Genomic DNA, 18,754 nt, shown 5'->3' with positions numbered 1-18,754 from the left:
CCAGAGTTATGGCTCCTGAAAGGGCCAGAATTAGCTATTTTGACCTTGTCTGCGCAATAGCAGCTTCATTTATGATTTGATTTTAACCAAACTTGCACACAACTTGTATCTCCACAAGATCTTGATTCCTTTCTTAAACTGGCCAGATTCCTTCATGGGTTTCAGAGTTATGGCCCCTTAAAGGTCCAGAATTGGCTATTTTGGCTTTTGCAGCCATATAGAGACTTCATTTATGGTTTTATTTGATACAAACTTCTAAAATATCTTCAACAACAATAAATCTTGGATTCCATGACAAATCAGATCCAGTCGTAGCTTCCAGAGTTATTTTGATTACCTCCCCTGATTGTAATCAAAATGGATTTATATCAGTAAGTACTTATAGAACTTATTTGAAATTTCATTATTGTCATTAGTTGGACTGAGCCAATCAGGGTAGATAAGTATGGACTGATTTTATGTCAAATTACCTCCCTTTATTTCAAATTAAAATGGGTATATCTCCGTAACTTATGAAGATACTGATCTGAAATTTCATTTATGTCAACAGATTTATTTGGCAGATCCTTCTGTTGTTCACTTACAATATTTTTTTTAATTACTTCCCTTTTACGTTACTATAAATAGCTTATTTTTAGTAACTTTTTATTGTTGGCTGTAGGGAAAAACCGAGACCACTTTCCTGTGGTACAACATGGATGGTTCCTCCAATTTTTAGGCGTATTTTGACATATCTGTACCTTGTAAGAATTTTTTTTTCTTTTTGGTTAAATTTCTTCCCTTTGTTGTTCCTGTCCTTTGGATATTTTTTCTGAGGACCTTCTTGTCCTCAAGTGCAATGATAACAGGTGAGCGATATAGGGCCATCATGACCCTCTTGTTTAACCATAGCATTGCCAAGGGGCGCTAATGGCATCGGTATTTTTAACATCTAAAGCGAAATACGAAGCCACATTGTCACTATGCGCCATGTACTGAAAGCTAGGCTATCCTGTTTGGTTTCTCCAGGCGTCCAGTAAACTAAGACATGCTTTGGTATAACGCGAGTACTTATGATTATTTTAATATATATGGTGTCACGACAATACACATCACGTTTGCGTCCTAACTGAATATAGAAATAAATTGTTACATACACTTAGGGCACTAACATTTAAATAAATCAAAACCAGACAATTTTGACTGGCATTTATTAACATTCAATACACTATTACAAAAAGGTGATAAATACTTTATATTGTACGGATTTTATGCGTCAGCCATGGAAGTCTATCTCTCCTTAGTACTCACTGTTTTCAGGTTTCCCTCGTTTGTTTATATATGTTTCTTTTTCCTCGCTTCTTTTGTCATAATGGGTAAAATAGTAATGACACTTTTTACCATTATGTCAAGTATTACCTTATGTAATAGAGGAGTGTACTTCACCCGCCCTAGCTATCCAGATACGGTTTTGAAACTCCACCAAAGAAGGATAAGGTTAGAACGTGTGCAAATCATATATATGCACCTAATGTTATCCCTAGATGTAGAGAGCAATCCAGGTCCAGTCCAAGCTGAACAGTATCTTGAAGGAATTTCCACAGTGTTCCTCTGTGGAAACTGTCAAACCCCTGTAACATGGGACTGCAAACGTGTACAATGTGTATGACCTGGTACCATGCAAACTGCCAAAACATTGACGACTCAATGTATAAAACTAGGAGATTAAGTGGTGGAACTGGAGTATGGAAGTGTTCTCTCTGTGAAGATATTAATGTCACCATAAATTAAATTCCTAATTTAGTAATTTAGATTCTCTTGAACATTCCAATCCCTCTGAAATCCTAAATCAATCTGATTCCAGTAATATTTCGTTCTCCATTGCTCACACCTCAACCCACAAAAGGAAAACCCTGTCACAAACCAAAACTGTCTATAAAAAATAACATTAAAAGATCACTGAATGTGCAGATTATCAATTGTAAATCTATTGTTAACAAGAAAAGCGAACTTGAAAATCTGATGGCTTCAAATAAACCAGATATAATTATAGGCACCGAGTCATGGCTTAAACCTAAGCACATACAAATGAAATATTTGATTTACACCTTGGGTATTCAGTGTTCCGCAGAGACCGTATCACGTAGGCAGGTGGAGGAGATTTTATTGCAGTGGGAGACTGCATCATAGCACAAGAAATGCCAGAGTTCAGGTCAAACTGTGGAGATCTCTGGATCAAATTAGAGCTAACAGGCATCAAATCATTAGTTGTTGGTGCTTACTATAATAAAAACATCTGTAAAAAGATCCCTTGGAAGCATAGAATGCAACTAAAAAGAATAATAGCAGATTCGGTTTGATTAAGTCTGTTCACGAGAGGTAATAAAATGTGCAACACCTCTCACGCCCCCTATAAAGAGAAATCTGCCAAATCATTGGGAAAGGTCAACAAAAAGCACAAACATGTATGGGTGGCAGGTGATTTTAATCTTTCAAAGATGAACTGGGACAATATGAGCCCCTCTTCAGATTGCAAGCACCTTGCATACTACAGAAACAACGCAAGAAACACTTCATGATGCAAACCTCAGCCAGATGGTAAACTTGCAAACCAGAGAAATCAACATCTTAGACCTCTTTCTCACAACAAATCCTACACTAGTCAATCATATCAACATCATACCTGGCATCAGTGATCAAAACATAACATTGTTGATATCAGAGAAAATACATCTGCTAAAGTATGTCATCAAAAACTTCTTTACTAAAAGGCAAACTGGGAAGGGTTAAAGCAATCTGTCACGAGGTTATCATCAGGAAATGCTTCAGGAGGGCAGCTACTCAAAATTTGATACTAAAAATCTTTGATTAAACTTTAAAACATCTCTAAAAGAATTAACAGAAAAGTTTATTCCAACAAAGCTCTAATTTGTCTAGGATAAACTCCCCTAGGTCAATCAAAACATGAACAGACTATAAGAAGGCGGGACAGAGCCTTTGAAACCAAACGAAAACAAACGGATCCTGTCGCTGCAAAACATTTTTAACCGACTTAATGCCGCTGCAAACACCAAACCAAACACCTAAAAGTTATATTATCTCTTAAAGCATTCCAAACAAGATTCAACATCACTCCTAACACTTAAATCACAACACAGGTTACATCATGACACAGTATCAAAAGCCGTAGTGCTAAACAAACAATTTCAGTATGTGTTTAGCAATAAGTCACCACTAAAACTTTCCACATACTGTAAGATAATACTCCAGGTCATGTAAGACTCAGATCAAATGTCACCACCTGAAAAATGTCTAAGCTTTAATAGAATGCATAACATTACCATCAGTGCAAACGGCTTATAATGCTCTCTTTTAAGTGCCCTCAACAAGAAACAAACATACCTTATTCTCTTAGACTCCAGTAAAGCCTTTGATAAGGAGAGTCATTAAAACGTCCTTCTAAAAATCCTAAAAAACTATGGCATACGTGGTCAAACGTGGTCAAACGCGTAATAAATAGGTCAAAAGCTTTCTAAATAATGGGTTTAGTTTAGATCCAATACCGGTTTCCCCAGGATTCCCCCAGTTATGTTCTTGCAACAAATGTTAATCATGCTGTACATGTCATTTCTGATAGTATCCATAGCTACGAAAGTGTAAGAGAAGGGAAGCCAGTTTCACTTTAATGCTGAGTGTCAAGCAAGGGAATTGCTGGTAACATTTGTACGTCTGGTATGATGCGGCGGGGAATGAACCCACAATCTCCCGCGCTCAACGCTGGCGCTATACCACTGAAAACAAAAAAGACGAACGTTATAGTTATCATTTGCCTGTAAAATCAGATTAATTTTATTATTACTTACAATTACTAAGATTCTTTGCCATAATTTGTCACTTTCAGGTTCTTATATTTTCTTGTCCTTCGAGATCATTGATTTCAACTCATTTAGATTTGAAGATTGAATACTGCTTAAGGATAACATGGTGTAATAGCCATATTTCATATCTTGTAACTGGATGGTAATATTTAAATGACATTTGGTCACTTTAAAGACATTCAAAATCAAAAACTCTTCATCTTCTTCTTGTCGTTCGCGAAAAAAAACAAAAAAAATTTTCACCAAGAGATTTTTCAAATGTTATCATTTTTTGGGGAAATAATCGGTATTGAAGCTATCATTGATGCCTATGGGAAATATATGATTTCTTTGATTATGAGAATCTGAACTTGAGTTTCGAGAAAATTTTGCGGTAGAAAGCTGCATTATATGATTCTGATACAAATATCAAAGACAAATCTAAAATTCCCCGTAGAGAAAAGGAGAGAATCATTTTTTCTAGTCTTCAGGGGAGATAACTCATGAAAAACTAAAATTATCAGGGGAGGTAATCTAAAGGAAATTGTTGAGAACTTCTGTCACTATATAACTTGTCAATATGCACCTTATTTCTAGCGTTTGACATTTTAAAAGCTTAAATTATCAAGTTGTATGTACGCTTTTGGTGAAATTGAGGCCTATTTCACCATGTTATCCTTAAGCCGGTGCTAGGGGCGTGGGCAGTGTTGCATTTTCCATTACTGCTCATGAACAGACTCAATCAAACCGAGTTTGCAATTTTCACTGTTTGCCTTGTTCTCGGTGATTCCGAGGGATCTACTTTCCAGATTTTATTTCAGATTACGGTTTGTATTTGAAGGTAAATACTCAAAACATACAAATACCTATAGATTTACAACTCCGAGCAGGATTAGAACCCGTACCTAGCAGTGCGAAGTAAGAATGGCTTTTGCCACTTTACCATCGTAACAACCAAAATAAAAAGGTTGTGCTAATAACATGGATATAACTGTTTACTCCACATCACACCGGTGACAGATTTTAGATTCGTGACACTGACTGTTAGACTGCGCTTTGTATTTATATATTGGTGAGATTAAACCCATGGGGTTATCTCAAACTTGGCCCTCATGAAGCATTCTGAACCATCAGCTGTGGTCGGACACCCGCAAATCCCCCTTAATCCTCAGTGTTATATATTTCTTAATACTATGCACTACCGGTTTGACTGATTATTCATTTTGTAGAAACGTAACTTGGACATAATTACTTATATTGTATGTATATTGTGAAATACAGAAACCAGTTTACCTTATACAAAATAAACGAGAACCTATCTTGTACACAGCAAAGCTCATATACATACGAAAGACCCGTGGTGACATTTCAACTTCATAATTTCACGATTTCTGCTTCCTGATTTCACGGTTTCAACTTCATGAATTCACGAATTCACGATTTCTGCTTCCTGATTTCACGATTTCCACTTCATGAATTCACGATTTCACGATTTCCACTTCATGAATTCACGATTTCACGATTTCACGAAAAAACTTCACGATTTCTTGATTTCACGATTTCCACTTCATGAATTCACGATTTCACGATTTCTGCTTCCTGAATTCACGATTTCAACTTCATTTCCACTTCACGAATTCACGATTTCTACTTCACGAATTCACGATTTCGCAATTTCCACTTCACGAATTCACGATTTCCACTTCACGAATTCTCGATTTCAACTTTTCGAATTCACGATTTCACAATTTCCACTTCATGAATTCACGATTTCACCATTGTGAAATCGTGAATTCGTGAAGTTGAAATCGTGAATTCGTGAAGTGGAAATCGTTAAATCGTGAATTCATGAAGTGGAAATCGTGAAATCGTGAATTCATGAAGTGGAAATCGTGAATTCAACTTCATTTCCACTTCACGAATTCACGATTTCTACTTCACGAATTCACGATTTCGCAATTTCCACTTCACGAATTCACGATTTCCACTTCACGAATTCTCGATTTCAACTTTTCGAATTCACGATTTCACAATTTCCACTTCATGAATTCACGATTTCACCATTGTGAAATCGTGAATTCGTGAAGTTGAAATCGTGAATTCGTGAAGTGGAAATCGTTAAATCGTGAATTCATGAAGTGGAAATCGTGAAATCGTGAATTCATGAAGTGGAAATCGTGAATTCGTGAAGTTGAAATCGTGAATTCGTGAAGTTGAAATCGTGAAATCGTGAATTCGTGAAGTTGAAATCGTGAATTCATGAAGTGGAAATCGTGAATTCATGAAGTGGAAATCGTGAAATCGTGAAGTGGAAATCGTGAATTCGTGAAGTTGAAATCGTGAATTCGTGAAGTTGAAATCGTGAAATCGTGAAGTGTGAAGTGAAAATCGTGAATTCGTGAAGTTGAAATCGTGAAATCGTGAAGTGGAAATCGTGAATTCGTGAAGTTGAAATCGTGAAATCGTGAAGTGGAAATCGTGAAATCGTGAAGTTGAAATCGTGAAATCGTGAAGTGGAAATCGTGAATTCGTGAAGTGGAAATCGTGAATTCGTGAAGTTGAAATCGTGAATTCGTGAAGTGGAAATCGTGAATTCGTGAAGTGGAAATCGTGAATTCGTGAAGTTGAAATCGTGAATTCGTGAAGTGGAAATCGTGAATTCGTGAAGTGGAAATCGTGAATTCATGAAGTGGAAATCGTGAATTCAGGAAGCAGAAATCGTGAAATCGTGAAGTGGAAATCGTGAAATCGTGAATTCATGAAGTGGAAATTGTGAAATCGTGAATTCGTGAAGTGGAAATCGTGAATTCGTGAATTCATGAAGTGGAAATCTCGAATTCAGGAAGCAGAAATCGTGAAATTGTGAATTCATGAAGTGGAAATCGTGAAGTCAAGAAATCGTGAAATCATGAAATCGTGAAGTTTTTTCGTGAAATCGTGAATTCGTGAAATCGTGAATTCATGAAGTGGAAATCGTGAAATCAGGAAGCAGAAATCGTGAAATAATGAAGTTGAAATGTCACCACGGGTCTTTCGTATATACACCAGGTTTTGCGTCAGGATATTGTTTTCCTGGTAAAATGTTTTAATCCTATACAAGTATATACCTTTAAAAAAACGAAATATATGCTCAAGCAGTGTGTGCAAATTTTACGCCGCTTGCCGACAGCTCAAATACCGCATATGTGTTAATACCAGTCAATTATCGTTAGCATAGTACGATAAGATATCATTTTAAAAGAGCTTTGGTATCAGTTTCTTATCTATTAAAGCTCATAAGCCAGGGAATACGCGTGAGCGGTATTCGTAAATATAGGGACATCAGTCCTAAAACACACGTAATATATATTATTATACAATTAGTATCCTTTGTCATAACTTGTCACTTTCAGATTACAGTTTGTATTTGAAAGAAAATACCTCAGAAACAGTTCAATCGAACATACTAATACATATAGATTTACTCCGAGCCGGATTCAAACCCGTAACTAGCAGTGTGAAGAACGAATGCCTTTTGCCACTTCCCCGTCGTAACAAACAAATAAAAGGCTGTGCAAATAGTCGGGATGTCTACTCCATATCACACCGGTGGCAGATTTTAGATGCGTGACAACACTAACTGTAAGACTGCGCTTTATATTCTTCTTTCAGTATTTCAACTCGGCAAGATTTGAGCACTACATTGCAGCTATATTGTATTTGTATTTTAAAAGTGCGGTTTTCTCAAACTGGGCGCAGGTTACACTTTACCTTAAAAGCGTTGTTTCATTTGAAAACATTACAAAATGAATAAACATTACTTTTTCTGAATGTGTTGGCTGATAAACTGAATTGTAGCTAGTGTGAAACACTCGCAAAGCAGGTTCAGTGTAGCCCACATAAGCAAGACACAAATCTATGAGCTACCGTCCCAGGAGTTTCAAATACCATCTAAAACAAAAAGCAGAATCTCAGTTAAGGTCACACTACACTAAATAGTATTCCCTATATATTCTATATAAAACTGACATTTTTAAAGAGCTACCAAACATAGCTAGACCCATTTCAGAGAACAAATCCTTACCTCATTTTAAAGAGTTATGATAAAACTGATATAAATTGAAGAGACTAAACCAGATGGCTCCCACGCTGGTTCCTTTACTATAATTAGACATTTGCGAATTAAGTCTACGTGGACTGTGGACACCTAAGACGATCGATTATTCAAGGGGACCGTCTCAGCATGATTTAATTAATTTATGTGCGGTAGAAAAACATTCCTATAACGTCTGGCTTATTATGCCACCGCACAGAATAATATCTGGATTTGTCTGTCCGTCCGTCTGTTCGTCAGAGACAAGTTTTGTTACACATATCGCAAAAAGTATTTGATCTAGCGTGATAATAATGTAAGTTGCGCATCTGAGACAAAGCTGAAAAGATGAGCTAGTCAAATCGCAATGCATCCGTCGTCGACGTCCGACATGAAAAAAATCTAAACTGGGTCAGCTGGGATCAAAATGTAGGTCAGCAGGTAAAACATTGTCAAAACTGTAGAAAATTTGATATCTTGCGTCTCCATCCCTTTGTTGTTATTATACGCCCGAAGGGACGTGTTTTGTTATATCCCCCGGTGTCCATCTGGCCGTCTGTCTGTCTGTACGTCTGTCCATTAGCAATTTCGTGTCCGCTCTGTAATTCCTGAACCCCTAGAAGGATTTCAAACAAACTTGACACAAATGTTCACCACATCAAGACGACGTGCAGAACGCCTGTTTCGGATGGCTCGCTTTAAGGTCAAGGTCACACTTTGGGGTCAAGGTCATATGGCTTTTTTTCGTGTCCGCTCTGTAACTCTTGAACTGTTTGCAGGATTTTAAAGAAACTTTGCACACATGATCACCACATCGAGACGACGTATGTTTTGGATGACTGGCTTCCAGGTCAAGGTCACACTTAGGGGTCAAATGTCATATGACTTTGTTTCGAGTCCACTGTGTAACTCTTGAACTGCTTCAAGGATTTTAAAGAAACTTGGCATAAATGTTCACCACATCAAGACAATGTGCAAAGCGCATGTTTCAGATGGCTCGCTTCAAGGTCAAGATTACACTTAGGGGTCAAAGGTCACATGACTTTGTTCCGTGTGTATATTGCTTTGCATTGCGGTGCTCTTGTTTTTATGTGGCATCTAGAGTGTTTAGATTTTTTCTATGCTTGAGGTTACTTACCTACCTATTGACCGCATATGACCAAGTTTCGGACTTTACCGATATTTTATTAACATTATAACTATTCAGTCTCTTTGGATTATTAACCTTCTTTCAGATCCAATTTCAAAGTTAACCTACATTTGACCCAGTTTCCAAAGATAAAGTAGAAACTAATTCCTGTAGAAAGTTAACAGTGTTTTTTTTTTTCTCTCTCTCTATGCTATATAACCTCGTGACCAAATTTTTAATCCCGGATAATCCAGTTTCAAGCTAAATTTTGTAACGTCAAACATTCTGATCAGGTATCATTAAGACTGAATATTATATCATGACCTGTAGTGTGTTAACAATGTCTTTGACAAATATTCTGCCCCGGTCTATCAAAGATCCAAAAGAAAAAAATGCATAGGAAACTAGGCGATCATTAACACCGATAGATCTCTCCGAAATTACAGTAGCTTAAAGGGCTTTTCAGTCACGGAGGGTAAGTAAGGAAAAATGTGGTCAGCAAGAGTTGTGGTGCACCTCTCACGGGTCTCTTTGGATATGTAAGTATAGAGTTTTCAAAAAGGGAGATAATTAAAAAATGGGACCACCTAGATTTATGGTCCTTTTCAATACATTCCTTCTCACTGACTTCTATCAGTTTGTAAAGTATGAAATATATCAAGTTAAGAATTGGTATCTTCAATACTTTTTTAGTTGATCCTCCGGACAAGAAGTGTCATAAAGGGAGATACTTCAAAAGTGGGACCACATAGAGTTATAATTTCTTGTCATGAACTCCCTCTCATTGACCTTTTTAAAAACGTAAAATATGAAAATACTTTTCAAGTTATGCCCCGGACAAGATTTTCAAATAAGGGAGATAATTCAAAACTGTGACCATCTAGAGTTATGGTTCCTTTTCACTACACTCCTCACTGACTTCTATCAGTTTGTAAAGTATCAAGTAAATATCTTGCATAGTATACGAGTTATGTCCCAGACAAGGATTGCAAAAAATGGGAGATAATTCAAAAAATGGGACCACCTAGAGTTAAGATTCCTTGTCACTCTATTTCCTATCAATGAACTCTACCATTAAGTAACAACTTGGTACCTTCAATACTTTTTAAATTATCCTCTTGACAAGAGGTGTGACGGACGGACGGGCAAGGTGGTGACTATATGCTCCCCCGGATCAACAATATTTACAAAGCTTTTCTTTGATCTAAACCTAGTTGCCTAGTGTTAAAGCCAAGATGATCCGATTTCAAACTTTGTCGAGAATTTGTTAACTCAGACCATTATGCCTATAGTTTTATTGCGATTTGATTACAAGTTCAACCTCTACAGTGTTAACAGTGAAATTGTGTACGGCGGATGACGATGGATGACGACGGACGACGGACACAGTGCAACTTGAGCACTCAGATGATCTAAAAAGTCGGATGTGCAACTCCTAATGTTAAATAAAATTCCTATACAATTTCATGACCGTTACGATCGTTCAATACTTTTGGCGATATGTGTAACACAACTTTTCTCTGATGGACAGAAAAACGGAAAACAAGCAAATCCAAATTTATATCACCTACCGCATAGTGATAATATAATAACCAAAACCTTATGCCATTAAAGGCTGTTTTTCCTACCGCGCATAATATAATCAAAGTATGTTGAGATGACCCCCTTGAAAAAATCATTCGTCCTAGGTGTTCACACTCCACTTCGTCTTAATTCGCAAATGTCTTATAGGCCTTAAGCAACTTGTATAATAAAAACTTCTTCCTACACGCATAGGCATTTGACAGCAGGATCATCTCCATCGTGATTTTACCTATATTTGTCCGACCTGAATTTCGTAATACGCATTCACCACATAAACCGCAACTTTTACTTCGAATCCTTCTTTAAAGTATTCAGAATTTGAAGCATGTGACCATTTTTTCAACCAACAGAAGCAGACTTAGCCCGGTGTGGTAGTTAAATTTCTCGCGCCCGCCGACGCGCTTTCTCCTACATATTGTGCACATGCGTTTTAACTACCTAGTTGTTCTAAATCTATTTCCGTCTTTTGAACAAATGCTGAGAGATTGACCTTGTGTACTTTTAATACGTGAGTTAAATTCTGAACACTTTAAAGATGCATTTGAATCGAAAGTTTTCGTTACGAAATTTAGGCGCATAAATATAGATCAAATCACGGCGGCCAGTCGTCGTACACGGCGAATATCCTGCCGTCGAGTGCCCATGTCAATACAGATGTTCTAAAAGCAATTTAAGAGGGAGTAACTGTGTAAGCAATGTAACTAAACTCCTCGCAAGGTTACTTCCCCTGATCATTTACATTAACAACTGACAAGTTAAGAATTTTTAAATTATATCTTATCCTTTCATATCATAATTGTTTAGTTCAAGCGTATGATATGGTAAATGTCAAAACTGATAAAAAAAACAATGCCGTAAATTAAATATATTTTAAATTCATTATGAGCTAACATGGTCACATGACTTTTGTGAAGGCCATGGCCGTGACGTAAACCGGTGCGCGCAGTATGGCGTTTTACACTTTATAGGTTACCAACCACTAAACGATTTCCTTCTATATTCTATCAAATATATAAAGTTTACAGAGCTGCCTATTTAGACACACTTTAAATAGCTTACATTTTATTGTAGATCTAAGTCGTAACTTTAAACAATCGTATAATTGTTTGACTGGCCCCTTATTTCTAGATACACGGCAATATTCTTTTACTTGGTTAAAAAATAAATGCTATATCATGAAATGCCAAAAATGCTATCAGGACTTTAAAAGGTTATCTAAAACATACCTCTTGTATTTTCACTGTATTTGGAATTGCCTGAAGTGAAGAGTATCGGGTATTGTGGCTTCTATTTCTGCAATAGATTCTACTGACTCGGAACAGTTTGATCTTGCTGTCACTTGAAGAAAGTAAATCGACAAAATATATTGCATCAGTGATTTCCTTCTTTTTAACAATTTCCTGTTGAACAGCAGCCCTTTTAATAGCAGCACCAGTCCCATCTGCTGCACTCTTTCCATGCGAAGCCTTTAAAAGGTTCCTTGTCGATTTTAAGAACCCATCATTTGACAAGCTTGTTTACCACAGGAAAACATTCCTTTATTCCTGTGTTGGGTTGTTGGACCATCACAAATAAAATGTACTGTTACAGTAATATATTACAGTAGTAATTTTGCCCTTCCTTAGTGATATGTTTTTGAGAACAAGGTCTAAATGGGCCCTTAGTGATATGTTTTTGAGAACAAGGTCTAAATGGGCCCAAATTGCCCCTTGGTTATGTTTCAGACAGTCAGAAACCGTACAAAATGGTAACACGTCTTTGTCAATGTTTTTGACACCTGTATGCAAGCTAATTTGTCTCCTAGACGCACCGAAGTGCATTGATTGAATTTCATCGGCATATTTGCAGCAATATTTTTCAGAGAAGTCAGTATGTAACGTTATTTCTTCAAGTAATAGTCTGTCTCTTAAATATTTAAGGGAGTGATACTGGTGACGAATATTGAATATGTGTAGGCAGACTCCTGTTGATTTCCTGAGCTAGTGTTTGTTGTGCGCCCTGATTTATTTTAGCTGTTTTATAAATGGTTCTTTTACTGTCAGTTTCCATTTGTACACTTTTCCATTCTGACCAGCAGACTTGACGTCCTTCTTCTGCCTTAAAGTTACATGGTACCTGTTTAGACACTGCATTCTCCATACATGCATTTAAAACTACCGTCATCACATACTATTGTCTTCAGGATTTTATTCACATCTTTTGTGTTACACAGATATTGAGGATAGACTTCAGTAACTTCAGTGCAATGTTGTCATGGATTTTGCATATGCATGTTTGTCTGTCTTTTGCTATAGGTTTAATTTTTCAAAACGAACGTAGTTTACAAAATAAATTGTACGAGACTTTATTGTTTTCTGACAAATACTTTGCTTAAAGCGTTTTTATATCATTTGTAAGTAGTCTTGCTTGCTTCTCTAAGTATTTGCTTGTTATAGTTGCTTGTCTTTTTGGCTTTTATCTTGAAGACATCATCTCTTTCAAAAAACTTAAAAACATTCTCTTTGATCCTGACACTTTCTAAAGTCGCTTTAGGGGGTTTTCTTCTGATGTGCCTTTTAGAGATCCCTAGGATTTCTCTAGCAAATATGCTCTAAACGTATTTGTATTTCTTTAGTATCTGTTCTCTAAGAATCAGACCCGATACCATTCTTTTCTGTTTGTTGGTTTTGGCTGTTTTGTACCGCTGCTTGATACTTCTGATTAGGTATTTGTGGAGCAGATATGACTTCATGGTGACGCTGTAGTGCCGTGCACTTTCAGAATGTGATACTCATGATTTCATTCTTGCCAACTTCTTTTTCATGCGCTTGTCAGTCGCTCCTGAAACTTCACCTTCAGATTTGCATTCTCTCTGTAACACTTAGCCTTTTCTTTCTTTGAAGCTTTACGTCTCATTGTTGTAGCTCTCCTGTTCTCTTGCCTTTTATATTCAGGATTTAGTGAATTAGACGGTGTTAAAACGTTTTCTACTTCTTTGTACTGAGCTGACTTTTTCTCCATGACCTCCTAGTTTTTCTGTGCTCTCGCGCAAACATAATCGTTTAATGCTTATTCAAGGTATCCTTGTTCCTTTCGTTTGTGGTTTCGTTGTCTTTCTTTTTGTTTGTATTGTTCACATATATTGGGATCACTTCTCTGCCTTTGGCGCCATCTTGCCATTCTTTCCTTTGCAGTGAGTGAGAGGCAATGATGAAAGAAACTAAAACGCTTCAGTTATTGATATCTTACCAAATATTTTGGGCACATCCTCTATTCTTCTTCCGCAATTTGCACTGCCATACAAAATTTCGCGCCATAAAAGTTAAATGACGTCACACTGGAGATTTACTCAAGGTGCATCGCTCTCCAAGAAGTTTTATAAGACAAAGTAACGGTAACACCGTGTTCTTTCAAACATACCAATTGAATGGAAAAATATAATAAGACAAAACGCAAATGAGGTTATTAAATATAAGACAAACATGTTTTTGAATCCGTATTTAAAAAATGTAATAAAAGATAAAAAAGGTAGTAGTATTTTTTATGACACAATTACAAATACAAAGAGTGTCGTGGTACCAAACAAATGGGTACAAATAATGGGGATTTCCGATGACGAATTTAAAGATTATTGCAAAAACTTAAAGACAATCAAAGAAATAAAGTTAAAAGATTTTCAATTTAAGATAAATCATCATATTCTTACTACAAACTCATTTTTACATCTCATACATAAAATAGATAATAATTTATGCTCTTACTGCAAAAACGAGCGGGAAACAATAGAAGATATCTTTTTTTCATGTCCAGTTATTTATAATTTTATAGTAAGCATCAAACAGTGGATGAGAAGTGAGTGTGAAATAGATTTGAATATGCAAGAAAAACAATTTCTTTTCTCATTTGTCAACGATAACTCTAAAGGAAGCTTTATTTCTTTATTGCTTAAGTATTACATCTTTAAATCAAAATTTAAAGAAAATTGTATACATCTTCTAAATACTCCATCGTTTGTTTTATACTTAAAACAAAAATTCATAACAATGAAGTATATCGCCAAGATAAACAACGATCTTCATAACTTTGAGGAAAACTGGTCAATTTTGTTACAAAAACTTGATATATGATTACTAACCATTACCCTGATTAAGAGAAAGAAATTATAATATCCATTAATGACAAAAAGTTAAATTTAAAATCCAGTGATAGTAGGAAAAGGGCAGCACTTTTTTTCAGTTTTTTTCCCAGTTTTTTTTTTTTCTCGCTTGTACTTCTGTCAGTTTTTTTTTCTTCCATTGTCATTCATGAGGTCCGTTTATTATCTTAATTAGAAATATCATCAACTGTTTTTATAATTTATTTCCTTTTTTTACACAAAAGCATCATACAATCATCATAAAATTGTTTTTATGTGCCAGAAAAATTAGTGAATAACATCAACTGTTTGTAAATATGGTTGTATGTATGGTACTGTGTATGTATGTAGTAACTTTTATTACATATCTAAATATTTGAATGTATTGGATATTGTAAGGTTAATAGGCGGATGGTTCTCCGACCCCTATTATACCGGTTACGGAGATAATAAACGGGGTTACCCACAAGGGGCCTCAAAAAAAAAAAAAAAAAAAAAAAGTAACGGTAACGATCTGAAAATGAGGAACCCGCTTTTGATGCACATTTTTACTAAAAACATTTTTGGTAATAGATTTAAATTACATAAGTTTTTTCCACGCAGTTTTCATATCACAGAATACAATTTAATAGGAAATACTTACAGTGTATCAAATTGTAACTGCTTTAAGATGACAAAGGTCAAATGGGGCAGGCGTATTCGAGTCATGAAGATCTAAATCTTTTAAAATAATTTAACACAACATGTTGAAAAAAAAGATTAAAAATTCTTGAATTTATTCCAGAAGGACTTTGTATCTATAATGCCAAAGAAATTTTAATATTGAATTCTGGGTACAGGGACATAGTAAGCACAAAACGCAAAGAATCATTGATTTACTTTATGACGAAAGTATGTGGAATTCTCACTTTTAATTTCACAAAGTAACACAAAACACGTACTTAAAATAACTCAAAATGCATTAGTCATTTATGAGACATTAATTGAAGCATAAGAAAATAATTTAAATCGTAATGATGAAGATACAATCTTCATGACGTTTGTTTGAGTAATATATCAATGTGAAATTGTCACGAAGAAACATTTATAAACTCTCTTTAATTCCTGTGTGGTTTCTCAGCTCTTTCATTTATTACAATATCAGTTTAAAAATAAAAGTTTCCATGAATCATATATAATTTCACTGGAACAATTTCATATCATTTGCTCTAAATTAATTGTCCGTTAACTGTATTTCCATTACAGTTTTCATTGCAATATTATGATATTCCCCGACAAATTAACAGTTGAACAGAGTACTGTTACGGATAGAAAATGTCTGTTATGGTTATAAAATCGCGGTTTTTAGCCTAACAAGAAGAATGGCACAAGTTCTTGTTCTTACCATTGTGTAGTACATAATACGCACAGGATCAGTTGTAATGAAGCATGCTAAATTATTTGACATTCGTGGAAACTTTGAACTAACGCTGGCAAAATTGACAAATGGATCCCACAGGTAGTTTTGACGGGTGGAACATTAAACCCGAGTTTCATACATACTCTTTAAGGGTATGAAAGACCGGATACAAAATCAAATACTTAAATATTCGACCTTCAGTTGTGAGACCCTTAACACTTAGGCCTGATTAACTTGAATTTGGGTTCTACTTGCTGTATCAATCAGTTCAAAATGAAACTCTCGCAATTGAAGGCTGAAACTTTTGAACTTATTTGTAACGTGTGCCATTGAAATATAAATTTAATATAATACTTGATTTTCTGTGACTTGAACTTTCCTTTATGTATTCGTCTTAATTAACTATTTATACGATCCCAATACAGCTTGGAATATAAATTCAATGGAATATCGTGGTGACCTTAAGGGAGATAACGAAGAGTGGTAACGTGTCAATGTCGTAACACTGAGGAAAACGTTTTCTTACTAAATATTTACATGAGAAATGTTTATGATAATTCACCCTTTAACATTTAGGATGCATCACGTTTTTATGTTAACTAGCCTGTTTGTTTTTACTTTTGCTGACTTGTATTTCAGCCGCCTAGACATACTATCAGACCGGGATATAAGACATTGTATTGTTGACATGTTAAAGAACTTTGCATCATACTGGTGCGGGAAATTATCTTTTGAAGTAGTAGCTTCTGTTATTTGCTTATGTTAACGGATCAAAAAGGCAACATCCATCAACATTTGAAAGACATCCTGTTTATTATTGAGTTCACATTGTATATGCATGTTTTGAGAAACTTGAATAATTCGAGACGTTGCACGTATATCCCACGATATAATTAGGTTTGCGCCTGTTGCAATCTTTACATCAGCATCAAATCTCTTTTCAAGAAGAGAAAAATCACAATTAGATCTATAATATTCTTTACCCTTACCCTGCTAAATTTCTATAATAAACTGTCCATTTTTAATTTGAACAGTACCATTAACTGTTAAAAGGGGTGCTAACCAAAAAGAAACTGACTGAATGGCGACCAGTGAAGATCTTGATCAGACTGCACGGATGTGTAGGCTGATCATGATCTACACTGGACGCAAAGCCAGAATAAATCGTTTCCAGCATCATAAGGGTTAATATTATTTTCATTATCTTTTCTACATTGTCTGTAAATGTGTAACATAATAATATTTAAGAAATATTCAGTTTCCAAACGTGGTTTATCGTAGAATAACCCGTGTTTTGAGTTCTTATGCACAAGAATATATCACAAAAGCCGTATGCCTGAGTGTTATATTGTTGCGCATAAGAACGAAAAACTCGGGTTATTCTACGATAAATCACATTTGGGAACTTGTTATTTCGATTCTAACACGACATACTAGTATCAACAGTGTTAGAAAAAATGGTAACTACTTTTTACAACCGGATCTGATGACGTCACTACACGCACATGGGTTATTGCAGAATAACCCGGGATAGATTTTGCTCTGTATGTATGGAGGTTATTTGCTGGTCGTGTTAGGATAACAGATATATGGTTTAGTATATTTTTTTGATTTCTTATCTTATTCAGCAATAAGGATTGTGTGTCAATGACTGTATATATTGAGGTATCATTATCAGATCTGTAATTAGTACACGTTTATATATTTCAAAGCTGTAAGGACAATTTATTTAACCTATTGAACAGTTATCAGTAACTTATACTGTGTCCATACCTTCTATACGAGGGGCAGTCATTAAGTTCCTGAGTATGAATAAATCTCTTATGCTTTGAAATAAGATAAGTAATATTCTATATCATGTTTAGAATCGGGCTGTATATGTTAAACATACATAGTTTGAGTGAGTACAAAGGTAATTAAAGCTAATTTCAAAACGATCCATACAGAGTATTACAAAAAGACACGCGCCTCAAGCGCCAAAAACAGTGACGTTACGTATTTTTAAGTATTCCCCTTCTGGAAAGCACTTCATATGGTACTTAACCATATTTATCATAAACACATCCTTACCATGTCAAGTCTATTTGTTCGGACAGTCATTTCGTGTTTGTACTACGATTTAAAGTTGATTCCGCTCAGATAAGCGTTTAGTCTTGGAAATACAGCACAATCCATAGGCCCGAGGCCTGGGCTATATGGATAATGATAAAAATTCCAGATCCTAAAATTTAAGTGCCATGAATGTGTCTTACCAAGATGGCTTGATGACAGGTAATTTTATGTTCTCTTATGAAATAAATTGTTTTAATTTTGGTAGGTATCGTCTTGTCTAACATAACGCCTCACTGCTAATTCGCACCTGTATTTGTATTTATAGTCGTATCAGTTCAAATACTAGTCTGACAAGTTTTAATCCCACGGGATTTTCATGGGCAAATTTAGTTCAGTGACAAGTACATTCTTTATCGGAAATCCGTAGAGGACAGATCGTTTACAAACATTTAAGGTTTAGGAGTATATCACCAAAACACAGAAATATTTTATAAACGAACAACATCGTTACCAATATTTTACCTGACCATTACATGTTCTGCCGTACTGTCCCGTACTGAAAATATTC

This window comes from Mercenaria mercenaria, chromosome 14 (assembly GCF_021730395.1).
Source record: "Mercenaria mercenaria strain notata chromosome 14, MADL_Memer_1, whole genome shotgun sequence".
In the NCBI taxonomy this organism is placed as follows: Eukaryota; Metazoa; Mollusca; class Bivalvia; order Venerida; family Veneridae; genus Mercenaria; species Mercenaria mercenaria.
This window is presented reverse-complemented; position numbering follows the sequence as displayed.